The 26,331-nt window shown below is 42.7% G+C and overlaps 1 long non-coding RNA gene across 1 annotated transcript in view; it reads left to right on the top strand.

Annotated features, from left to right (window-relative positions):
- Positions 1 to 26,331, top strand: part of LOC308635253 — a 171,776-nt gene that overhangs the window by 61,780 nt on the left and 83,665 nt on the right. Inside the window, exon 3 of the long non-coding RNA XR_014019173.1 lies at positions 24,243 to 24,357. This is a non-coding gene — a long non-coding RNA (uncharacterized lncRNA). The remainder of the gene's footprint in view (positions 1 to 24,242; positions 24,358 to 26,331) is intronic.

Raw genomic sequence — 26,331 nt, 5'->3', positions numbered from 1 at the left:
CACAGATTCTGGAATGCATCTTTAGTTAAGAAAATGTCAAGAATGTAAAAGGAGGTCTCAGCTGAAGTATGAATAGAACGTCAAAAGTAAATACCCTTTTAAAATCAATTATGGTACTTGGTCTCCTTGGAGGTAATAGTCTTTGAAGTGAAGCGGGAAGGAAGGGACATTTCTGACCTTGTGCTTGACTGTGCCCATGCCAGACATCACTAACTGAACCTGGCACACCTTCCCCCCGCGACTGGGGCTTTCCCCAGAGTGTGCTTTGGTGTTCCAGGCATGTCCTGCCAATCAGTCAGTGGTATTACACCAGATAAATTCTATTTGCTATTTTCTGTTTAAAGTCTTAAAACTTTACTACTCTCTTAAATACTGCATAGCATTTTTATGAAACCCAAAGACTAAAAAACAGGGAGAAATTTTATAACATCTAGTGCTGTAAGAATCTCAAAATATAACTGGAAGTTGCTCATGGAGCTCTGGGACTAGCATGAAGATATTTTCTCTTTTTTACCGAATCTTCCTGTGATTGAATGGTGTAAATATTAGATTTAAAGAGAGAGAAAATATGCCATAAGTAAATATATATAATGAAATATATATAGAAAAATTACCATTGGCTTATAAGGTTCAATGATTTTTAAGTGGGATATACATGTGAATCTCTGGCTTGTTTATAATGTAGGTTCCAGGGTCTCATTTTTAAACTAAATCAGAATTTCTGTTCTTAGAACCTGGAAATCAGCATGTTGACTGAAGTCTGTGTGTGTGATTCTCTTGCAGTCTGAGACTGGACCACCATGTTTAGGAGCCAGAGACAGAAATGAAAAGGATTTTTTTTGTTGGCTCTTGTCTATGACTTTGGATGGTTGGCTAAAAATGCCATTCATTTCTCATGGTAGAACTATCTTCCATTGCATGCTAATTCCAAGCAATGGAAAATAGAAAACATCAGTCCTTGGAAATAAAGTCACCCTTTCCAAAGGGATCGGTCATTTGGATGAGCATGAATCATGCTCTAAGGAGGATGAATTAATTAATTCAAGATGAATTAATTAACATGCCTTCATATTACCTTTTGGGTTTGGTTTTAGGAGGAATTGAGAGGGGAGAGAGTAGTTTAGTTGACCAAGAACACAAATTGTCTTGAAATTTCTGATTGGCTAAGTCTGTTTTGTGCTGCTGTAATAGGATGCCTGAGATTGGGTTATTTATAAAGAACAGAAATTTATTTCTTTTAGTTCTGAGGCTGGGAAGTCCAAGATTGGGCACTGCACCTGGGATCTGGTGAGGGCCGTCTGAGCTGCACCCACACATGGTGGATGGGGGAAAGACAATAGGGACAAATACACAGCAGAAGGTCCTCAGATAATAAGCCCACTCTGGGAAACACCTTTTATAGGGGCATTAATTTATCATGAGGGCTCTGTCATTAGGCCTCACTTCCCAACACTATTAATAAGTTTCAATCTGAGTTTAGATGGGACAAAATCCTTCAGAAGGGACAAAAAAAATTGATTATATGAACAATATTTGAGTCTCCTTGAAATTTATAGTGATAGTAATAAATACCATGAATATTACATCTTTTTTTTTAATACTAGACACTTCACTATGACTATCTTCACATTGTCTAACTCAGCCCTTAAAATAATCCTATGAAAAGTTATTATTTTCAGAAGAGAAAATGTGTGTTCAAAAGTTAAGTGACTTGCCTTAAGTGACTGACACAAGATATGGATGTGAGTCTTGAACCTAAGGTTGCCTGACTCCAAAACATTTATTCTTATTGATTACATTCCAGTTTTTTTTTTCCCAAGAAATCTTCTGTTCTGTGAGATTGCTGGAACCCAAACCAAAAGCCATGATTAGTGTTGTAAACCTAAGTCAACACTGAGAAACACTCTTCCTAAAACACAGTAATGGTGGTTTGTGAATTCACCTTGATGGAAATTCATCAAGTGGAGCGCTAGGCCTATTATTTGTTTATTTTTGTATGGATAAGTTTGCTAAAGTGTATAAGGATTGACCTTATGCCCCAAATTTATATATTTTTTTAAAAAATTGAAGGGCTTTGGGGCTGAGGATGTGGCTCAAGTGGTAGTGTGCTTGCCTGGCATGCGCGGGGCGCTAGGTTCAATCCTCAGCACCACATAAAAATAAAGATGTTGAGTCCACCGAAAACTAAAAAATAAATATTAAAAAATTCTCTCTCTCTCTCAAGAAAAAAAATTAAAGGGATATTTTATTTATTTATTTATTTATTTACTATCATTATTTTAAAAATACAACCAAAAGACAATCAATGAGGTCCTTATACTTGCGACTTTCCATGGAACAACCTGGATGTTCCCCCTGTAGAGTGTGCTCTGGGAAGGACATGTGGAGCAGGACCCACCTGCTGCCTGCTGGACTGATTGCTCACCCCATGTATGAAAGAGCACTGATCCATGGTGTTCTTTTTTGGATGTTAAGTGTTTCCCCAAGGCTCCTGTGTTGGAGGCTTGTTCCCCAATCTATGGCACTATCTGGAGGTGTTGGAACCTTTAAGAAGGGAGGCATTAGTGTGAGGTATTCAGGTCACTTAGAATGTACCCTCAAACATGTTAGTGGGACCCCAACCCTTTCTTCTTCCTCCCTTTTGCTTCCTCCCATCTGTGAGATGAGTGGTTTTGCTCTACCACATGCTCCTGCCGTGATACCATCACATGCCACCATGATGCCCAGGGCAACACCAGTTATAGACTGAAACCTCTGAAACTGTGAAGCAAAATAGATTTTTCCTCTTTATAAATGGATTGTCTCAGTGATTTTTCACAGTGACAGAAAGCTGACGAACACAAGTGGTCAGGAGTTTTGTTTTCTAGGGAGCTCTGTCCCTAAATAACTGTTACTTGGGCAAGTCAATTTCCCCCTCTGGCCCTCAGTTTCCATACATATTCCCTGAACCAGAGGCCAGAGAATTCTCTATCTAACATGTCCTGATATGGGAAAACAAATGTCACCCAGGGAACTAGCAAAGAGAGTGTTGTACCCTTGTTGCCAGCACCATTACTACTGTCCTCACCAGTCCAGGCTGGTCAAAGGGTGGGCTACCCTGGACACTTGTCTTCTGAAGCATCTGCTGTCCTACTGGCTTCGGACCTGCCTTCTTTCTGGTCCTGAAGTTGTTAGACTCATTTCTCTTGAGGAGATAGTCATAGCTGGTTTCTAGCCTCATCTTCTTCTGTATTTCTTGTTGGGGTGGATGAAATCCCAGATCTTCAAAAATTCAACGTACAGATTATTGCTTTTAGTAATGCCAATCACCCTTTCACATCCCACCTCTTCTATGGGCTAGAACTGCCTGGGCCACTTGGGTGACAGCATGGCTATAATATTCATAGGGATCTGAAGCTGAAGGGACTTTATGTGCATCTAGTCCAACTCCTTTATTTAGCTGATGAGATGGGAGGCTCAAGTGGGAAAGTGACCCAACTCAAGGACACCCAGCCAGTGAATGAAGGAGTTGACACCATGTTTTCAGATTCATATTGTGAGCCTAAGGATAGAACCTACCCTCCTAGAATTATTCCGAAGGTATTTAAATGAGCTACCGTGTGCAAAGGACTTTGTTCCTGAGATAGAGAACAAGTTGCTCCCTCCCCAGAACGCACCGCTCATGTTGCCACAGAAGTCTTGTTAGTTGGAAAGACTGACTTTGTTATTCCTTTACTCCCCGGAGCACCATCACGTCCAGGAGTCAACTGAGCAGTTTACTTATTGTGCTAGTGATGAAGTCTGACTTGGCCCATGCTGTGTACTCAAAGAATGTTTGGGGTGGCTGCCCACTAGAACCCAACCCTCCTGACTCTTAATCCAGAGCTCTTTCCATTATACCTTGCTGATTGACACACGGGTGGGGATGATCTCCTTTGCAATACTATGAATACCAGCATGATGACAGATGCCTGAGAACACATGGGGCCACCATCCCAGTATATCTTAAGTCTGTCAATGCAATTTTATTATCAAGCATTTATCAAGACTCCTACATGCCAGGAGCTTTGCTTACTGCTGAGATAAATATAAAAATGAATAGGATACAGACCCTGCCCTCAAGGAGCACTTAATTTGATAATTCAGACAGACTTAGACATAAATAATTCAAGCATAAGGCACATAATAATCTATGACTACTCGATTTTCTTCCCCCCCCACATTTTTATTGGTGTATTATAGTAATATGTCATGGTGGGATTAATTATTACATTTGTACATGCACACAAAGTAACAATATAATTTGCCCAATATCATTCCCCAGTATTTCCCCTTTCCTTCCCCCTTTCCCTCCCCATGGTCCCATTCATTTATTCTACTGATCTCCTTTCGATTTTTCATGAAACCTCCCCTCCCCCATTTATTTTCCTTTTTCCTTTCTAGTTTTCAAATATGAGAGAAAAAATGACCTTTGACCTTCTGAGTTCAGCTTATTTCACTTTAATATAATGGTTTCAAGTTCCATCCATTTTTCTGCAAATGGTGCAATTTCATTCTTCTTTGGGCTGAATAAGGGTTCATTGTGTATATACACTGCATTTACTTTATCCATTCATCCATTGATGGCACCTAGGCTGGTCTATTGACTAATTTATGAAAAGGAAGAACAAGACCTGAGACCTCATCTGTCCAACATGGTGGGAGAGGGTGCCAAAGGCACAGAACACCTGGTTAGAGGGACTCCACCACAAGTCACATGCTGGTGACTTGCAGGAGGGACAGGGGTCCCAGACCCTCAGGAAGTCCAGCTTTATGAGCTCCTTGCCCCTGACTGCTGGTGACATAGCTGGGCCCCTGTCTTGCTCCAAGCTTCCATTTCCTTAGCGGCTGTGAAATGGGACAAATCTCCTTTCTTCCTCTGAGCTTGATGGGGACCAGAGGGTCATTTGGTCTAGACCTTTGCTTCCGGGCAGGATGGGCCTCACCTGAGCAGACATGCAAGAGTCTGCACCCCATACAGAGAACAAGGAATCGACCTCCTTTTCCTCTCTTCTTTCTGTTTTGGTGGTGGAGAGTGGGGGTGGGGGTGGAGGATAGTGTCGGGGAGAAGCAGGGCAGTGAGGGGACTTGTAGGTCAGAGCTTGACAAGGGGACTTAGGTGACCCAGGGAAAATATGGCCTTGCTCTCCACTGGCAGAGTCCCAGGGAAGCTCTCGCTGCTCCCCACCTGTCCTGTGCCCCCCCCCTCTCCCCCAGTGCTGCTGTCCCTGCATGCACGGAACAGGGAGGCGATGATGAATATCCCCCGAACGGCATTACAGACAGTCATAAATAATGCTTTGCTCTTTGGTGACGGCACTTTCCATTAGAGCTGCCTGTGCTGGGCTGTTGCTACCCCCAGTCTTTGCCGGGGACTTGCAGTAAAATTTATCAGCGAGCTTTCTGCACCTAATAAATCATCCCCTCCGGGAGCCATCTGGCAGATAAGGCCACGAGAACCCACATGCTCTGCAGAGGCGGAGTCAGAGTGAGAGGCAGCCCTAGCTGGGCAGCCCCAGGCCCTGTGGAGGGGGACTTTCTCTCCACCAGCCAGAGCCTGTCAGTCTTGTCCTGGCTTCTCTCACCAGACTCTGAAGAGGGGACCCTGGCGGTGGTGTCTGTTCTGCTTTAAGGAACTATAAGGTTTCCCACTCTGGGAACAGGCCCACAAATCACGTCCTTCCTGTGCTTTCTACCCCTAGGTGTACAGAAGGTTCTGGGATTTGATACGAGGCAACAGCAGAGGGACTCTCAAGCCAAGAACATGTGGTGCTGGCTGTCGCTGCTATTTAACTGAGTCCTTCTCAGTGGGTTTTAGAACTTGGGGGTTGGTCAGCATTGAAATACATAACCTGGTAGTGATGAGTACCCCTTAATTTGGAGCAGAACTTCACATCTTTTTTAGGTGGAGGGTACTAGGGAACTCAGGGGCACTAGACCACTGAGCCACATCCCCAGCCCTATTTTGTATTTTATTTAGAGACAGAGTCCAACTGAATTGCTTAGTGCCTTGCTTTTGCTGAGGCTGGCTTTGAATTCATGATCCTTCTACCTCAGCCTCCTGAGCTGCTGGGATTGATTATAGGTGTGAGCCACTGCACCTGGCAGAACTTGACATCTTTTGAGGCACAACTAACATGATATTATAGTTTTCCTTCAAATATGTATTATTTCCTATGAATATACATTAAGGGAGGTTCTAAAGGGTGCTGGACCCAGAGTGTAGGGACACATACATTAATTCTTTCTTTTTTGGCAGATGGTGGTATTTATTTATTTTCTATATATATATTTTTTTGTTGTTGATGCATTCCAGTTGCATATAATGGTGGGATATGTTGTTACCTATTTGCACATGCACACAATCTAACAATATAATTTGACCAATATCATTCCCCAGTACACAATTCTTTCCTTGAGGCATCTGCAGTGTGGTTAGAGACTGTTTTAAGCCAAAGTCTCAGATGCAGTGATCCTTACATCTACACTCAGAGCACGATGCAGCATTTGCTGGATGTGAACCCTGACTGGGAGGAATGGAAGAGTGGGTGGGTTTCTGGTCTTGTGGTATTCCCCAGAGCCTAGCAAAGTGCCTGGTGTGTTCTAAGTACCTAAGGCATGTGTGGTGAACTGTGCTGAGCAGCGAAGGCCACCAATATACAGTAGAAGATGAGAATGAAATAACAAACAGGGTGAATACGGGCTCACAGAGTGTGCGCCCTGTTTCATAGGCTCAACCTGGTGATCTAGGATTTAACTGGGTGATTTAGGAACAAAATCTTGTTCTGGGTGTGTGTTACTTGTGCTCTTGGCTCAGCTCTGCAGCTGGCTTCCTGAGTTCAATTGAGGGACATTCTGAGTCTTAGTTATCTCATTTGTAAAATATTAGGCAAAGCCTTTTTTTTTGTTTGTTTGTTTGAGTAATTTTCACTATTTTGCTAGTAGAATGTTTTCTAATTTTCCCCTTGCTGGTGCATGATTTTGAAAGACTGGAAGGGGTAAATCCAGTCAGAGTTCTCTTTTTGTGCCTTTTGGGGCCACTTGCCAACCAAGATAACGTTGAGTAAGGTCCAGATGTGGGGACACCAAGCAGCCAGAGTCTGAGATCCTGGAGTTTTTTCCTGGGGGCTTATTCTGCAGGAGGACACCTATCATACTGCCTCTGATTGCTGTGGACACATCCCACGGAAACATTAAATGGAGTGTCCCGAAGATGTTTAGCTTAGCTATGCATTTAATTTGGCGGTAATTGAAATTTGCCAACAAAGATTTGCATGTAATCTGTGATTTCGTTTTTCAATTAAAATCACTTCCTTCTTATGGATGGAAAGTACTTGGCTGTTTTCCTCCTCACAGTGGTTTGCAAAAACGAATCCCCCTCTGTTTAAGGGGCTGCAGTGAGGAGTGGAGGGCAAGGAGATGAAGGCTGAGGCCAAGAGGAGAGGTCACCCAGGATGGTGATGCAGGACAGGCAGGTACTGGGGGGAGGCTGCTGGGAGGCAGGCAAAGTAGCAGTTTGAAGCTCTCTTGTTCACAGTGGTCTTGGGAAAAGAGCCCCAGCTGGGGGTTCGTATAGCTCAGAGAGCAGCCAAGGGCTGGGAAGAGCCAACCAGCTCTCCATGGCCAACATAGGCAAGTGACAAGAAGCTGGAATCAAGGCAATTGGCTTAGTTACTGGGGAGCAAGCAAGTGGTTAATCCGAGGCAAGAAGAGTCTTCTGCTTCACCCTGGGTGAGTATGTAGCCTTTGATACATGGGAGCAGCACCTGGAGAAGATACCTGAGAGGAAGCTGTGTTCCAAGGATGATTGAGGAGAGGGGAAGATAGAAAGTGGAGGCTCTAAAGAACCCAAGAACCTGTGGAGGTGAGCACCTTGCAGGACATGGATCTTGACCAGGCAAGCTGGCTACCAGGGCTAGCACTTAATTTCCTTGAGTTCCAGTTTTTGTCACCATCTAATGGCATAAAATAACTCCTACCTGAGCAGGGGCTGGGAGAGACCAGCTGCTATGGTCTGAATGTTTGTATCCTCTCAAAGTTCACATATTGATCTGGGCATGGTGGAGCACACCTGTAATCCCAGCTGTTTGGGAGGCTGAGACAGGAGGATGGTGAGTTCAAAGACAGCCTCAGCAATGGGGAGGCACTAAGCAACTCAGTGAGACCCTGTTTCTAAATAAAATACAAAATAGGGCTGGGGATGTGGCTCAATGGTCAAGTGCCCCAGAGTTTAATCCCCAGTAAACCCCCTACCCCAATCCACATGTTGAAATCTAGTCCCAGGGCAATAGGATTAGGAGGTTGGGCCTCTGAGAGGTGAATGGAACTAGTGCCCTGATAAAACAGGCCTGGGGGGGGGACCCTTTTGCTTTTTAGGCCCTGTGGGGACTCAGGGTGACACCTATGATGCAGAGAATAAGACTAATTGGACACTGGATCTGCCAGTGCCTCAATCTTGGCCTCTTCCAAGTTTCCAGAACTGTAAGCAAAAGTTTCTGTTATCTATACATTTCCTAGTCTCAGGTATTTTGGTTTAGCAGCTGTTATTGTTTGGATATGAGTTGTTCCCCCAAAACTCACGTGTGAGGCAATGCAAGAAGGTTCAGAGGAGAAATGATTGGGTTGTGAGAGCCTTAACCCAATTAGTGAATTAACCCCCTGATAGGGATTAACTGAGTGGTAACTGAAGTGTCTGGTGTGACTGGAGGAGATGGGAATTGGGGCGTGGCTTTGGGTATCTATTTGGTTCTGGCAAAGTGGTGTCTCTCTCTGCTTTCTGATCACCACGGGAGCTGCTTCCCTCTGCCACACTCTTCCACCAGGCTGTTCAGCCTCACCTAGAGCCCTGAGGAATGGAGCCAGCCTTCTGTGAACTAAGACCTCTGAAACCGTGCACCCTCAAATAAACTTTTCCTCCCCTAAAATTGTTGTAGTCATATCCTTTAGTCACAGCAGCAAAAAAGCTGACTAACACAGCAGTCCAACAGATTAAAAACATTAGCCTTTTGGTCTGTGAGAGTCCTGAGTGGCAGGCTGCATCTCCATCCCTTTGTATGTTGCCTTGACATAGTAAGAATTCAGTAAATTCTGTTGAAATGGAAGATTGGTCAAATGAGATAAAGTGGAAGTCAAGAGCATTTTATAAATTGTAATAGCTCATTTTTTTTCTTCTCTTATAGTGTTGCTAGTTATAAAAAAAATGGGGTGAGGTATTTGACCCGAGGATGGGTGGAGCCCTGGGTGGATCCTGGGATGGATTTCTTGACTTGGGGTTTCTCTGGAGCCTGGAACTCTGGGGCTCTTTGGTGCTTCCTAGTCAGGTCTCTCAAGTGTCCCAGCCAGGGAGTGGGGTGGTGCTTTCTGAGCCAGGACCCAGGTCCTCAGTGACCAGGGTAAGAATCATCAGTTTGCAATGGGCCAGCAATTTCTCCATAGGGAGACAGGCATTGAGAGGATTCACTTCAAAGAGACCCAGCCAGGGCTCCTGTGAGGGGGACAATTTGGTTACTATAGGTGGGCTGGAGGTGGGGTTTGGAGCCATTTTAAGAATTAGTGGTTGCTTTCAGCCACAGTGGAAGGCACACAGCTGTGGCAGAGCTGGGTCCCTCTCTGTGGAAAGTGCATATTCTTTTTTTGTCTGGTTTCTTTCAAGTAGAGATAATCCCTTTTACCTGGCCAGACAACTGAACTGTTTTCATTTTTTTTTTATTCGGTAATAAATCTGCCAACCCTGCAGGGCTTGAGCCAAGGGTTTGCTTTCTGCATCTACACAGAGGTCTCGTAAAAATGGTGTAAAATGAAAGAGAAAAATGCATATTTCACACTTTGTCTGCTCTGGGTTATGGCGATTCTCAACTCATCCCCATTACAAACAGCTGACCTTCCCACAGAGTTCAAGTACCTTCTGCCGGGCCTGGAAGAACCATCTCTCTCTGTCTCTCTCTCCCACTGTCCCTCCTCCCTCCCCCACAGGCACACTCATTTGCCTGAGAGGAAGCAGAGGCTGTTGGTAAGTCTACGGTGCTGGTTTAGTGTTTTCCAGGAGGGAAGTGGCATAAAAAACCCCAGTGCACGCTTGTTAACCGTGTTCATGCACAGGTAGGGGACAATACCTCCATTACTCGCCCTCCATGCAAATTTATGCCAGAAACATGAATATAGGCTTTCCTTCTATTGAAGGCTACAGGTAATTTTCAACTATCAACATTATTAGTTTGCTCAATATTCAAAAGAAACAACCTTCCCAAGTTTACCTGCCTCTGTTCCCTTATGCTAATCTGCCCATCAGTCCAAATGGTCGCTTCCCAAACACACCATGTTTGTTCCTATTTCCTGGCTTTCCCCCAACCTTGCTCTCTGCCCCATTCAGTTTTCCTGCATTGCGCCTGCTCCTCTCTCTTCTGTTCAACTCAGCCTTTTCTACTTTTAAGACTCACCCCCTTCTTGAAATCTTCCTGGATTGCCCCAGACGATAATGTTCTCTCTTTACTGGGGACTTAGCATGTACAGCCCATATCCCTCTGCTTTAGCTATTAATCATACACTGCTTTTTTGACTTTTTTTTTAAAATAAGGAATTGTTGTTTTCCTATTTACCTATCATTTTCTTATTTAACCTTTCTTATTCTGCTATTGATCTGTAATGTCTTTTGTATTTTCTTATTTAGCCTTTCTTATTCCACGATGAGTTTATAACGTCTTATGTATGTCTCTGTACTTTACAGCATCAAACACATAGCTTTTGCTGTTTAGTAAACAGTAGGTGCTTAGTGGATATTAAACAAAATGAGTGAGTAAATGGAAGCTCCCACTGGGGGTGTGAGTGTGGCTGTGATAATCTGATCTTTTTTCTTGGCTGGAGCGGTAAGCAACACAGTTTATGCTTGCAGGGCCAGGGGAGAATCTTGACCTGGGGGAACACTGCCCAGGGGATGCCTACGAGCCGTTTCCTCTTGCTTGGATGATGTTGGACAGCGGGTAGCTGTTGGGTATCCGTGACAGCCCCACTCACGCTGTGTGGACCTCGCATCCCCACGTCTGCACACATGGACTGTTGAGATTTTTATGGTAGTGAGAACAACTAGTACTGCTTGCTGTGCCCCCTCCCTCTGATGTCTTCCCCATCATTCCTTTCTATGTCCCTGTATGCTCCCCACGTGCAGCCTGTATTTAATTTAGAGGAGGGAATTAGTAATTCAATTTTCTTTCAAATCTGTGAGTGCCGCTGCCGCCTGCCATCTTGCTCTGCCTTTGCTTTGCGCTTCCCACCTCAAGGCCACTTTACGGATTTGTTTGATTTGTGGTTGTGGTTTGTAGCTGTCACCGATTTCTTTGTTGTTGTTGTTGCTGCTGCTGCTGCTGCTGCTACCGTTTTCTTGCAGCTCGATTTTTAGCTGAGTGTTTGGGTAGTAAATATGGTTTACACCAACTCTGTTGGAAATAATGGCATTTATGTGCTGAAAGTTATTTCCAAAACCTGTGATATGTGTATACAAATAGATCCACGGCAGGGCCCCTAGACTGCGGAGAACAAAGACTCAATAAAGCCTTCGAGATGGAGTATAAACAGGTGTCTGCGAGCAGGGCTAGGCCAGGAGGTTCAGAGAAAAACAACCCCCCCCCCCCCCCCCCCCCCCCCCCCCCCCGTGTTGGCTCTAAACTTAAGCTTTACCATAAATACCTTGCTTAGCATTGGGGGAGGTAAAAGATATCTTTGTGTTCGTATTTACCTGCTCAATGCTCACTTGCATTCTTTTGAACATCTCACACGAAACTTCTTACTTTTCTATTCACTCATTCGCAATGGCATTAAACCTTAATTGCTGTGGATCCTGGTATGGAAAAAAAAAAAAAAAAACGTGCCAAGAAACTATGAGATTGGCCTTTCAAACTGGAGGCCCTCTCTTCTTCCAAACGGCTGACAGTCTGGGGGGATCTTTGGCACACTAAATGAACCTTACCATTGTGAACAGTGCCCCTTGAACTCTATCTTGACATTCTCCTAATCCTAACGGAGGGGAGGGCTGCAAATGGAGCCAGAGAACTCCCAGAGGGAAAGCCAGATTGCCCTTAACGATGTGGTTCTGGCCTCTGAATTTGGGAAGTATGGGTTTCTTCTAGGCCTAGAGTCTTGACCCCTCCCTGGCTCATCCCCATGTCTGATAACTGTTCAGAAGTAGGGCCCTCACCTCCACACTAGGTGAATGTCTTCCTTGCCAAGAGGTCAAGAATTGTTTCGAAGACGTCTTGGCTCTCTGGTGCTGAACACTGAGTGACAAAGGCATAGGAAGGGTGTTTCGATTGTTCTCTAACTTGTAAATGCCAAGCAGAAATCTTGTTGCAGTTCCTAAATGCCACATTTCGGCGTGTTTATTGTTTCCCCCCCTAACGGGGAAAGATGGTGAATGGACTAATAATTCAGGAGCCGAGAACATGTTTATTTGATTTTTAGAGCTTTAGCAAATATAGTGTGTACAAAACCCGGTGCCAACAGCATGCATAATTCCTCCAGGAATGGGGCTGATAGAAACACAAAGCTTGCATGCTTCAAAACTGTAACCAATATTTACACATCTGAGTGACTAATTCTCCACTCTGAGCAGGAGAACAATAGGCATAATAGTCAGGTACATTAATGCAGAGCATGCTCGTCTGGTGACTTGGATATTTGACACATAAACAAAGTTGGGGGGGGCGGCGTGGGGGGAGATGTGGAGGCTTTTTATCTACCTGTGTAACCATACACCAAACAGCAGGCTACAAACACGCTCAGAAAATGCTGACCCAATGCTGTTCTTGTACCTCAGATGCAGGATTGGCACATGATTTGCAGCGCTGCGGGAGTTCTGTAGCTGACCTCATTAGCGGCGCGTTTCCTGGCTTGTTAGCATCATATTTGTATAATTTACAACACCTTCGTTTTTATGGAATGTGTTTCTTGTAGAGTGTAATGGCAGCAATATATTTAACCTATCGTATTTAGGAATGCTTTTGCTGGAGGCAGCCTGTAGATATAAAGGGACATTTTCTCCTCCCCTGCATGGGCCTTTTTCTCATTTTGGCTCACTAGGCTGCCACATGTGTGTGTGTTTGCATATGTGTGTGTATGTTTATGTGTGATTACACACATACGTACAAGAGTCTGAAGGGCATGAAGGGCTCCTGAAGGCATGACTCTTGCTTCCAGTGGCAGAGGCCACTTTAAGGACTGTCCTAGCTTTAGCCATCTCCAAGGTGTGGCTTTGAATGGGGTGGATCTTATTGGCCTAGATGCATTGCTTTTGAGAAAATGAACTTGCAAAATGGAAAAGGGAATTAGGCAGGTTAGATATTTGGGAATAGTTTTTTTTTTTTTAAATTTAATTTTTGTAGAATGGGGACGGGTGGTTGGAAGATGCTAATAAGTGAATTGGCATACTGTGAATTTTCCATCTCCACCACCTTCTGGGGGCTTTTACCATATGAGGTTAGGATGGAAAGACGGAAAGTGCGTGTCACTCAGGGGTGCATCCTGACTCTAATGAACTCTTATCTTAGGGAAAAAAAATAAGAGTCTATGAATAAGGATGGGCATACTCTTTTTTTTTTTTTTTTTTTTTTTTTTTTTTTTTCCCTAAGCAGTATAGAAAAGGTAGAAATGTCTGGGACCAAGCCTTTGAGAAGAGGACCATGTCTTGATTTGAATGTCTCTAGAGTCAGGACAGCTGGCCCCAGTCTCAGCCTGTAAATGGAAGTTGGGACTGGGTGGTGTCTTTCTAGAATGTGAAGTTTCTACACTGCAGGTCCCTGATCTCCTCTGTTCCTGAAGGAAGATGAAGACTGAAGGCTGGGGTGTCACTCATGGAACTTTGAACTTGGATCCAGGAGAGGCAAGCACAGTTCTCCAGGAGCTACCGGTGTGTCTCAGGTCCCTCTTCTGATAGGAGGCAAAGAGGGGGAATAGACTCATAATTCAGAAACCAAGGACATGGTGGGGTGAATGTTAGAACTTAAAACTGTCACCAGGCACCAGGCAGTGCACAATCACTTTTTGGCTTCAATGAGAAACTTACTCCAGGGGTAAGATAAATAGGTAGGCTCTGGACTGTGTCAACCCTCCAGAGATTGATAAGGAATGAAGTAAATCTATGAAAATGACCAGAGGCACTGGGACAAGTTTTTTTCTAACTGGCTAGTCAGGCAAGGGTTCTTTGAACCTTTCCTTCACCCCCAGCTTTGGAAATTTCAGGATTTTTTTATGCTTCTGATATCTTTTCCAGTAGTGATACTTCTTCTCATGGGTTTAGAAAGATCTGGGCTCTTGGTTTGACTTAATAGGTATGGTCATCCATACAGGGGTTGGTTCCAGGACCTCCTGAGAATACAAAACTCCTCAGGTGCTCAAGTGCCTCATGTGAAGTGGTGCAGTATCTGCATGTAACCTATGCACATCCTCCTTATGCTTTAAGTCATTTGAGATTATTTTATAATACCGAATCTAATGTAAACACTATGTAAATAGTTGTTATTTACATTATTTAGGGAATAAGAACAGGGGAAAAAAGTCTGTTTGTGTTCAGTACAGTTTTTCCCCTGAATATTTTCACTCAGCAGTTAGTTGAATCCATGGCTGTAGAACTTGTAGATACAGATGGCAAACTGTATGTCCCTGAAACCCTGGAGTGGCTACGCTCTGTGATAATAATTCAGCATGTTAAGAATATTTATATCCAAAAATTGAATCTCAATTTTTATTCAAAGTTTAAATGCACCAGGCTTGCTGGCCGTTTGAAGGTACTTAGTGGTAGTGAATCCTTTGATTAAAAAGAAAAATTGTTTTGTAAAATCTCTAGTTTCAACAATTGAATCCTGAACTCTTATGAGGCACTTATTAAGTATGGGAGATTTAAATAAGAATTGTATAAAATTCCCACCTAAAGAGACTCTGTTCAAATTCTGAATCAGGGTTTACATGTACTTTGTATAGTCATGTTAATTCATAACAAAACGTGGACAGTTTCAGCACCCTGCATCTATGGAACTATGTTGCTTTTAAGGCTTTGTGAAAGATAGACAGTTACTATATATGTATATTCAAAAATTTGTATTAGTTTCGCTTGACTGGTTTGATAACCAGCTGGTCTAAAGTGATGATAAAGAAGGGCTCTGCACCTGGACTCAGATTCGTGGAACGGAGATACTGCTGCAAACGCTCTTCCCACTCTCTTAAAAGACAAGTCATCTTTCCCCAGTTCTCTCTGTGGCCATTTCCTCTACTTGGCTCTAGAACATCCATTCTTTCTCAACTTCTAGTGATCTTCTAGTGATCTAGATCTGGATTCTATTCATGCTGTCCTTCCTGTTTAGTGCTTAAATATATCCAAATCTCTCTATCTTACAAAAACATTGCCTATGCCATAATCTCTAGATCAACTCCCTTTACTCTTACTGCTTTTGGCCATTGTTGTTATTTTTTTGAGGAACTAATTTGAACTCAGGGCCTCATGCTTGCTAGGCAAGAGCTCTACCACTGAGCCATACCCCCAGCCCATCTGTCTACCCTTTCTGAGTGGCTATGGCAGGCTCATCACTTTAGCTGTCTCAGCCCATGGGTGTATGGCTTCTGCTTTCCTCTATGCACTGAAATTGCTCCCCAAGGCTGCTGAAGAGCTCGAAGACATTCAAGCTAACAGACACTCATCTTGTGTGTATGCCCCCCACAGTTGATGGCTCCCTTCTGGAACATCACATTCTCCTGGGCTCTGCTAACCTTTCTTGTCATTTCTCAGTTTGCTTTGTTAGCTTAGGGTTTGGTACCCATTCCTTTTATTGGGGTCCTCTGAGTTTTGGCCAAGTGTCTGATTTCTCACTATTTTCTTTCTCGCTTAGACCATCTTACCCGTTTGTCACGGCTTCCTTGGTCTTTAATGTGCTGCAGACTGCCGAACTCTCCTGCATTTTTTCTCTCTTTTCACTAGAAAACTCCAGTAGGCTACTTTGTTGTAACCAAGAAATCACAAAACAAAACAGGTTAAATAAGATGGGAGATTTGTTTTTCTTCCACACCACAGTCCAGAGTTTCTGGGCATCCCAGGGAGAGAAGTAGGGGGGTCCATGAAGTCGTCCAGGGAATTAGATATTTTCTATCTTGTTACTTCATCGTGCACGATATTGCCCTTTTCCATACGGAGAAAGATGTCCCTCGTGCACCATGTTCTGGCATGTATGAAGTAGAGAAAAGGCTGAGGGCAACCAGCTTCCTTGTAATAAAGCGATCCAGTAGTAAGTGGCACTTATACGTCCCACCCTTGTGGCCATACTTAGTTGCAGCCTATACTGGGGAATGTGGTATTTTCAAGGTAACCAAAACTCAATTTTAGTGTGAAAATGAAAAGCAGAAGGTTCTAGATTTTATCCAGCCTGTGTTAGTCAGTTCTTCATCTCTGTGACCAAAATATCCAACAAGAACAACTTAGAGGAGGAAAGGTTGATTTTGGCTCATGGTTTCAAAAGTTCAGTCCATGGTTGGCTGACTCCACTGCCTTGGGCTCAGGAGGAGGCAGAACATTGTGGTGGAAGGGGGTGGCGCAGGAGTGCTGCTCCTCCATTCCTGGCAGCCCGCAAAGAGAGAGGAGGGGTGGGGGAAGGGCCACAGGGAAGAGGAATCCTTCCAGGGCCCGCCCCAAGTGACCCACCTCCTCCAGCCACGCCCCACCTGCCTATAGTTACCACCCAGTCACTCCATTCAAACTAGGATGGACCGATTAGGCCACAGCTCTCCTAATCCAGTCATTTCACCTCTGAATATCCATGCATTAACACGGGAGACACTTTATACCCCAAGTCATAACAAACCCAGTAATAAGAAATTAGGTAAATCTATTAAAGTGATCTGAGGCAAATGATGGGGATGAAGCTCATGGAGCTGGCTAGTCAGGTTGAGCACCTTTCTCTCATCTGCCAATCCCTCAGAATAATTATCGAGAAAAGGGTGACCTGTTTCTGCTGCAGGCTTCTCAAACTTAACATCTCCCAAACTCACCTCCTTATCTTCTCCTAGACCTGCCCCTTGTATAGCTTTTGATATTCATCAGTCAAAACAAAGTATCATCATTGAAAAACCCAGTTTCTCAAACCAGAAACCTGGTATTGTTCTTGAGTTCTTTTTCCCTCCCTGCTGCAATCCAGTTGTTCTCTCCTTGAGTCATTTAGACCTTTGAACTATTTTTAGATCCAGATACTTCTTTTTTTGTTCCCAGCTTGATACAAGATAGCATTGTTTCTTCTTTGGACCATTGCAGTAGTTTCCTTTCTTTTCTTTTTTTTGGTAATGGGGATTGAACTCAGGGCACTCAACCACCGAGCCACATCCCCAGCCCTATTTTATATTCTGTTTAGAGACAGGGTCTCACTGAGTTGCTAAATGCCTCACCATTGCTGAGGCTGGCTTTGAACTGGCGATCCTCCTGTCTCAGCCTCATGAGCTACTGGGACTACAGGCATGCGCCACTGCACCCGGCTCCATCGCAGTAGTTTCTTAACTGGACTTTTTACATTTACTTTCACCCCTTTATATATGTTTCCCATCCCATTGTTGAAGTTATATTATAAAAAATGGAAATATAGTATTTTTCTTTCTTAAAAAAAAATTGTCCAATGGCTTTTCAGTAACCCACGTTCTTTTCATGTTCTAGAAGACCCTGCATGATTTGACCTCTGCCAGTCTCGCCAGGCTTCTCTGATTCCTGTTTGACTTTCATCTTCTCTAATTCTGATCCTGGTCTTCTCTAATCCTGACATCTTGGACTTACTGTGACCCCTAACATTGGCCATGCTATGCTTTGGTTCTACTCTTTCAAACACACTTCTGTCTGTGAAAACACACCTCCTGTCTCCCTTCCTGGCTTGGCTAACTACTGTTTATCATTCAGAGAGCTCAGGTCAGGGATGACTTTTCAATGAGACCTTCCTCTTTTCTTCTAGGTCCTTTACTACTCCTACAGCATCTTGTAATCCATCTTTACTAACTCTGATCAATAATTAAATGGCTGGGATCTGTATTAGTGATTATCTTATGAGCTCCAATAAGGCTGCCTGCCTTTTTTATTTGATAACTAAAACACATGAAATTATTTGGAAAAAAAGATGCTATCTTCAAATAATTCCTTTCCTCCTTTCCCCACTATTGCTCTGTGCAAAGATGTTATGTGATATGCATTGCATATGTGCTACAATCATAGGAACAACTGTCTGTTCATGTAAATTACTAAGAATGAATACTAGAAGAAACAGTAATAAACACACATGATAGGTCAGATTAATTATAAAAGGGATAGCATACATTTATATGTAATTTTGTAATTTTAATGCTTTTGACTTCATAATTTAATTTGATTCTTATAGGACCCCTTCAGAGATGTCAGCTAAATTTTTCCCACTTTCTAGGTGTACAAATTGAGACTCAGGTGGCTTAGGAGGCTGAGGCAGGAGGATGGTGAGTTCAAAGCCAGCCTCAGCGACTTAGTGAGGACCTAAGCAACTCAGAGAGACCTTGTTTCTAAATAAAATATAAAAAAGGATGTGGCTCAGTGGTTAAGGGCCCCTGTGTTCAATCCCTAGTACCAAAAAAAAAAAAAAAAAAAAAAAGGAAAAAAAGAGAGATTCAATGAAGTAACTTAACCAAAGTATTTTGTTGGGTGAATGAAGGAGTCAGAGTCAGAGTCCAGATCTGAGGGCAGAGCCAGGGCCTCATCTGCAGTGTCAGTCTGTGACAGGGAACAGGAAACACAGCCACGCAACTCTTGAGCCTCTAGGTCTGATCTCAGCATTCACTGGATAATTATTTGTTGAATAAATAAATGTATGAATAGATACACCGTAGCTCTGACAACATTACAAAGATTTTACACCAACCTATAAGTCAATTATTATGGGATAATAAACAAAAACAATAAAATATACTCTATAGCACAGAGATGGAATGACATGTTGACAAAGGAAATTTTATTATAATCCAGGATTTGATTGAAAACCAAGATATGAAATGTGTGAATAATACCCAGCCTGATTTCTCTCTTATCTACAGAAAGGAACAAAGGGCTATTGTCTCTGTCATTGGTTGGAAAGGGCTCTAAAATAATAGTCTGTCCAAATTTCATTCTCCCATCTCATCCCGTCAGGGCATCTAATTATTTTTTTTTTATTTTTGGGGCATACCAGGGATTGAACTCAGGGACCCTCGACCCCTGAGCCACACCCCCAACCCTATTTTGTAACTTATTTAGAGACAGGGTCTCACTGAGTTGCTTAGCACCTTGCTTTTGCTGAGGCTGGCTTTGAACTGGTGATCCTTCTGCCTCAGGCTCCTCAACCTCTGGGATTACAGGTGTGAGCCATGGTGCCTGGCAAAGGCATCTAATTATGTTCAGGGGGTACTAGGTAGCCCTCACAGAGTTCTGCCAGGATGCCCTTCTCAAGTGCTCTGGGGTACACAGCACCTCATCAAAGACAGTGTTCCCCCAAGGGAAGACCTTAACTCTGGGATAGTAAGAGTCAAATTAAAGATGGACAGTTCTGATGTTTCTGAGAAGGGAAAAGTTTGTCTGATATGAGCATCTTGCCTTTCAAGGTTTTTGATTAGTTTCAGGCTTGAGATATTTAAAGCACATGCTATAGTTCTTGGACATAGTAGGTACTCAATAATTGGTGGCAATTATAAAGAGAATGCAGCCAACTCTAAAGAACAAACAGACATGGGAATGAAGTCCAGCTTTGTCAATTATTAGTTGGCAAAATAATTTTCTGATCACGAGCGAGTTATTTGAGCATTCTAAAGTTTTTTTTTTTCATTTGTAAAAGTGATAAGTAGTCATTAGGAACAAGATTCTCTATTTGGTGTGGTTATGGCAACTTTGTTCAGTTTATAGGTAAGTTAAATGAAGCTCATAGACATTAAGCATAGACTTTAGGAGGTGGTAATTTAGCTCGTGTCAAAAGTTAAGACACCCAGGTGTCTGATTATGGCACCTGATTATTTTCCAGTTTATAACACTGCTCATGTGAAAGAGAGATGACAAAAAATGCTGAATTGTTGTGCTGATTAGATTCAGCTCTCAAAATAGTAGCTATCATTAATAATTATGATTAAGGTGGTGTAGGACAATCTATATATTCATATTAACCAGAGTTGGAATAACTTTAACATATACAACTCATTAAGGCCCCTGGTTGGAAATTTCCTGGTTGGGATATAGTAGGTACTCAGTAATTGCTTGCTGACACATTAAAGATGTCATAATCAGGGGCTGGGGTTGTGGCTCAGTGGTAGAGCACTTACCTAGTGCATGCCGATCCTCAGCACCACATTAAAAAAAAATCAGCAAAATAAAATAAAGGTTTAAAAAATATTGGACTAAAAAAAAAAAGATGTCATAATCATGCGTGTTAAAGACCCAGTGATGTCTGAACTGACAGTTGGAATCTGTCCTTTCACATTCCCTCCACAAACATGCCTCTTTCACTTCTGAAAGGTTTGGAAACTTTGGTGAAATGCAGTAGGACAGGGAATGATGAGAGATCGTCTTGTTGAAACAGCTGCCTACTCTTCCTCCCATATATTGAGAGTTCTATTTCAGGTATGGCCAAGTATGCTTCTTTTGTACCTACCCTCTGTAAATAGACAATAATTCTAAACTCTAGACAAAATTGTAAAAAAGAACAGGTGCCTGAATATGCTGGAAATTAAATGAAAGTTGGAAGATTCTTTAGGGGCATTGATGTGGAAGAAGGGAAAGGTATGGGAAAAGTTTTCTATTTATTATGGCTATTAGCTGCAACCAGAACCATGTTGGGCAGCTAAAGCAACTATAGGAAACTGGCAGTACCTCTGGCCTGAAAAACTAGATGACAGAGTTTTGGGCAACCACAGCTGCTAAATATAAACTCTGTCCAAATCTCTGGTTGACCTCTGCATCAAGCATGTGTGGGGTAGAATCCAAGAAGCTCAGCTAAAGATAGAAGAATTGAACTGAGATTTGAGCTGGTACCCAAGAGACAGAGTTTGCAATTTGAGTCCAACCAACTTAATTGCTTGCTATAGCAACATCAACAACAACTACTCAACACTCTTCTGCAGAATATAGCAGAATTCAGAGAAACCACAACACAACATTCACAACATCCGGAATATAATCTAAAAATATTTAAAACAGAAAGAGCCAGAAAGGTGAACTATTTTCAAAAGAAAACACAGTCAAGACTGATACCTACTTGTTCAAATGTTGGAATAATAGAGAAGGATTTCAAAATAATTATTATATATACTCATTAACATAAGAAAAACTATGGTTAAAATAAATGGCAAAAGATAAAATCTCAGTTGAGAAATAACTTAAAAAAGGACCAAATAGAATTGGAAAAATGGAACATCTACAGTAAAAATTGACTGAGTTCATCTGGGCACGGTGACATACTCCTGTAATCCCAGCAGTTTAGGAGGCTGAGTCAGGAGGATTACAAATTCAAAGCCAGCCTCAGCAACTTAGAGAGGCTCTAAGCAACTTATGAGACCCTGTCTCAAAAAAAAAATTAAAACAATTTGTTTTTCTTTTTACTGAATTCCCCTAAAAGCAGAATGGGTATGAGAGAGAGAAAGATTCAGTGAACTTAAAGACAGACTCAATAAAAAGTATTTAATCCTAAGAATGGATAAAAGCAAACAAATGAATGGAACTGCAGATAACTGTCAGACAAAAATCAAAATTAATCAAAATCTAATTAGTTTAATTAGAATTCCAAAAGAAAAGCAAAAAGGGAGCAGAGAAGTTGAAGAAATAATAAGCAAAAGCATATTAAAAATATGGGAAAAATGAAACATATAATTATGAAAATAAAAAATAATGACCAAGTAAAAGTTAGTCTTTGTGGATATCCCAAATTTGATGAAAGACATAAATTTATACATTCTTAGCAAACCCAAGCAGGTGGAGGGAAAAATCTTGTGAGAAAAGATACACAATATATAGGGATACAGTGATTCAGTGGAGACCAGAAAATAATGGAAAGGCATCTTCAAAGTTTTGAAAGAACAAAAAGATCTATTCACCTAGAATTTATATCCAGTACAACCATTATTCAAGAATGAACTAGCACAGAGGCACGTCTAGATAGAATAAAGCTATCTGAGCTCATCAGGCCACACTCCAATAAATGATAAAGGAAGCTCTTTAGACTCAAAGGAAATGACACCAGATAGAATAGTGGATGTTCCAAAAGGAACAAAGAGGATCAAAAAGGGTAACGTTTGGGTTAAATATAAAATATTATATTTTTATTTCTCACTTACTGTCAAGCGTAAGTGACAGTTAAACCATAGATTTTAGCATTGTCTCATAGGGTTGATAGACTGTCGATGTATACAAATGGTAGCTTCAGCCTAAGTCATGGGGAGAGGTGACACATGAACTCACACAGTTGCAATTTTTTTACACTTTTTATAAAAAGGTACAATATTAATTCTGAGCAGATTGTGAAAGGTTAAGCGTATATAATGACTAGAAATAATAGTGAACTTACATGGAAGCTCAATATGACAATTGTGATCACAAATTGGGTTTATCAACTGAATCTATGGAACTTTGCAAAAAGAAAATAATGCTGTTATAGAAAGAAGCTAGTAGATAAATAGATGAGACTTATGTTTCATTCCCCTTCTCTGCTTTCAAATCATCTTGATTACTTGTGCTTGGTGGGAAAATGGGCAATGCGTTCATTTGGTCATTCAAATATGCATCCATCCGATAGGTAATTATTGCAGTCATTAGATTTTCAGGTGCTCTATCAGCCTTTGAGGATATAAATGAAATAGGGCATTGTCCTTGCCTTCAAGGAGCTTTGTTCTCCCATGAACTGATGGAGACTCTCCTGACCTCTACACTGATGGAATCTTCAATCTTGTCACTTTTGAGCCATTTAGGGGAAAGAAAAACACCCATCTTCCTAGATTCAGGTAGTAGATATCAGGTGCTTCAATCAGTCTTTGAGCATAGAGAGTATGGTGGTTTCTGATGGCATATCCCACTGTGATATAAAGAGCTCTCCAGGGGTGGGAGGGTTTGAGGGCTGAGGATTATGTCCTTGTTTTAGCTTTTTTCACTACTGTGACTAAATGACCAAGCCAACACAACTGTGGAGGAGAAAAAGTTGATTTGAAGGCTCACAGTTTCAAAGATCTCAATCCATAGAAGGCTGGCTCCATTTCCTGGGGTTCAAGGTGAGGCTGAACATCATAGCAGGAGAGTGGGGCAGAGGGAAGCAGCTCACATGGTGATCAGGAAGTAGAGAGAGATTTCACTCTCCAGATACAAAATATACACCCCATAGTCACACCCCAATGGACTACTTCCTTCAGCCACCCCCCCACCAGCTTCCAGTCACCACTCAGTTAATCCTGTCAGGGTTTAACACACTGATTGGTTTAAGAGTATGATCTAACCACTTCTCCTCCAAACCTTCTTGGATTGTCTTACATGTGAGCTTCTGGGGGCACCGTATCTAAACCATAACAGCCCTCGACTTGGAGATGACTAGGTTCTCCTCCTGCCGGCTGCTCACTTAACTATGTGATTTTAAGCAATCCATTTAACCCCCCTGAGACTCAGTTTCATCATTTGCAAAACTGTTCTTAAAGGAGGCTCTGTTTGCTAAGTTTCAGGGGTCAGTTTTGAGTTAGGGGTCCATTAAAAGCAGGTGTTCTAAAACTAATTCTCCAAGTTGAATACTGGGGAAAATGATGATATTTACTCTAAAGTCTATGTCCTTGACTAGATTTTTTTTTTGTGTGTGTGTGTGTGTGGGTTCGATTTGGTGTAGTGGAATTACCATAAACTTTGGTGTCAGGCATTCTGGGTTTAAATTCTAGCTCAGTATTTACTAGTTATATGAACTTGGACGTTATATCTCAGTTTTCTCATTTGTAAAATGGGGTATAATAATGGTTAGACTGTAGGACAGAGGTAATCAGCTGTCCACCAATGTTTAACTTCTCTTCTACAGCACAGAGACATTTCTGTGAGCTGCCCAGCTAGTGCCAAGGATTTGTGTCTGGGCGTGCATCTGTGATTAGTTCTTAGCCATCCCCTGTGAGCACAAGTGACACAGCCCAGTAGCCCAACTCCAGGCATGGCCCAGGGAGTTAGGGGGAAAAAAAAGCTCTTTCATGTACACACTTCTATGTTCTTTCCTCTTCAGATAATGCAACTTTGGAAGCCACACAACGGAGCTGCAAGATGGAAGGAGGCTGGGCCTTCAATCACTCTTTGGAGAAGAGCTACCCCACTCTTTAGGTGTGCCATTGAGAATTAGTGTAAGTGACAAACTTCTATTGTGTTTGTGCTATCATACATTTAGGGGTTTACTTTTATAGCATTAATTAATTTAGAAAGCACTCGTTATGTACAGCATCTGGCATGTGTTGTCTGTCACGTGGTAAGGTTCGATAAATAAAAGCACTCTTCTGCCCGAGAACAGCATTTTTTATCAGATTGGATGAAGAGTCAATTATCACACTTGCTAATGCTGTATTTCTGTCATCTGTGCGTGTGAACCTCAATTCCCCAATAAATCAAGCAGAGGTAGCAATACAACTTCCTCACTAGAATTGTTGAGAAATAAGTAAATATTAAGCAGAAGGTGGAAGCACACGTTTAAGAAAGAGTATTTCAGAAATACCAGATGATGCCAGGCAGGACAGGGAAGACCGAAGTAAACTGGAAACAATCTTTCTTGAAAGCAACAAAAGTAGTCAGACTGTTGTCAGACAAGGAGGCCAGAAGCGATTTTCCCTTAGAAGTATGTGTTAGTCAGCTTTTCACTGATGAGACCAAAATACCCAACAAAAACAACTTAGAGGAGGAAAAGTGTATTTTGTCTCATGGTTTCAGAGGTTTGCTCTAGGCCAAAGGTGAGGCAGAACATCATGGTGGAAGGGTGTGGAAGGGGAGCACTGCTCTACCTGTGGCAGCCAGGAAGCAGAGAAAGAAGGAGGAGTCCGGGAGACAAGGAAGATGTAATCCCTGCGGGCATGCCCCCTGGTGACCCACCTCCTTCAGCCACATTCCACCTGCCTCCAGTTACCCCCCAGTTAGTCTTTTCAAATTATTAATCTATCAAGTGGGTTAATCCACTGATTAGGTGACAGCTCTCATAACATATTCATTTCACCTCCTGCATTTACAGATGAGATTTTTTAGGGGATACCTGATATCCAGACCATAACAAAGTTCTTTTGTGAAGTGTTCTCACAGCTATGCATGAGAAATGTACATTCAGTCATTCCACAAAGATGGGCCTTTGTCCACGAAGTCTCAGGGCAGGCTTAGGACCAGAGGTCATGGGACTGTATGGCACAGTCCAAATGTCCAAACCTAGCATTTTATTAGATATAAGGGCTCAGGGCAGTGAGGAATAGCACTTCCCCTGCTGACTGTTCTGTGTGATGGGAAGATGTAGCATCTCTGTATTCACTGCTATACCCGCCACCCCACCCACCCTACCTCTGGTGCCACTGATACCTCTGGTATTTTGCTTTTTGCCTGCCATTGACACATCCTCCCCAGTTGTTCATGAGGCTACACCCACACAGACCCTAGAGTGGGTTCTGTGATCTGCGGACCCGGAGAGTTCTGAGAGCTAGTTAGGGTGGCAGTGATTCTCATCCATGGGGAGTGTCTGATTCCTGTCCCAGCACTCAAGAAGCTCAGAGACAGGCATCTGAGAACTGGAATCCAACTGGGGAAAATGACAGTAAAGCAATATTTCAGGCCAGGCCTAGGAACAGGGTTTGAGGTGGAACAGGGTCTGATGGGGCACCGAGAGGTGGAGTACCCTCTACTTTAGAAGACAGAGGGTGCTAGACATGAAAGACAGGAAGAGGAAGGAAGAGTCAGTGTTGAGGTTGAGGATGGGAAGAATCTGCCTATGGTAAAGGACTGGGGATGAGGAGTGGGGGCCGGCAATGTTTGGATAATGTGAGTAGGGCCGGATTCTGGAAGATTCTGAATGCCAGGCGGAGAAGGCCTGTGTCAGACAAGACTCCACAGGAGACTCGTCCCACGCTGGTCAGCCCATGCTGCCAGGCCCTTCCTGGGATGGCTGGTGCAGGCCTCCTGGCCCCATCTGCTCGACACATCTTTCACTTCAGCTCAGCTCAGCACACCTCCTTGTTCCTTCCTCACTCTTCCTAGCTTAAGCCATTCCTCCAGACAGAGAGGCATCTGGGGACTAGGTCACCTCTCTGCTGCTGCTTCCCCACAGAACAAGGCCTCTCCCACTGCGAGTC

Source organism: Spermophilus citellus (assembly GCF_964194105.1).
Source record: "Spermophilus citellus genome assembly, chromosome: 16".
Taxonomy (NCBI): domain Eukaryota; kingdom Metazoa; phylum Chordata; class Mammalia; order Rodentia; family Sciuridae; genus Spermophilus; species Spermophilus citellus.
Note: the sequence above shows the minus strand (reverse complement) of the source record. Positions and strands in the feature narration are given on the sequence as shown.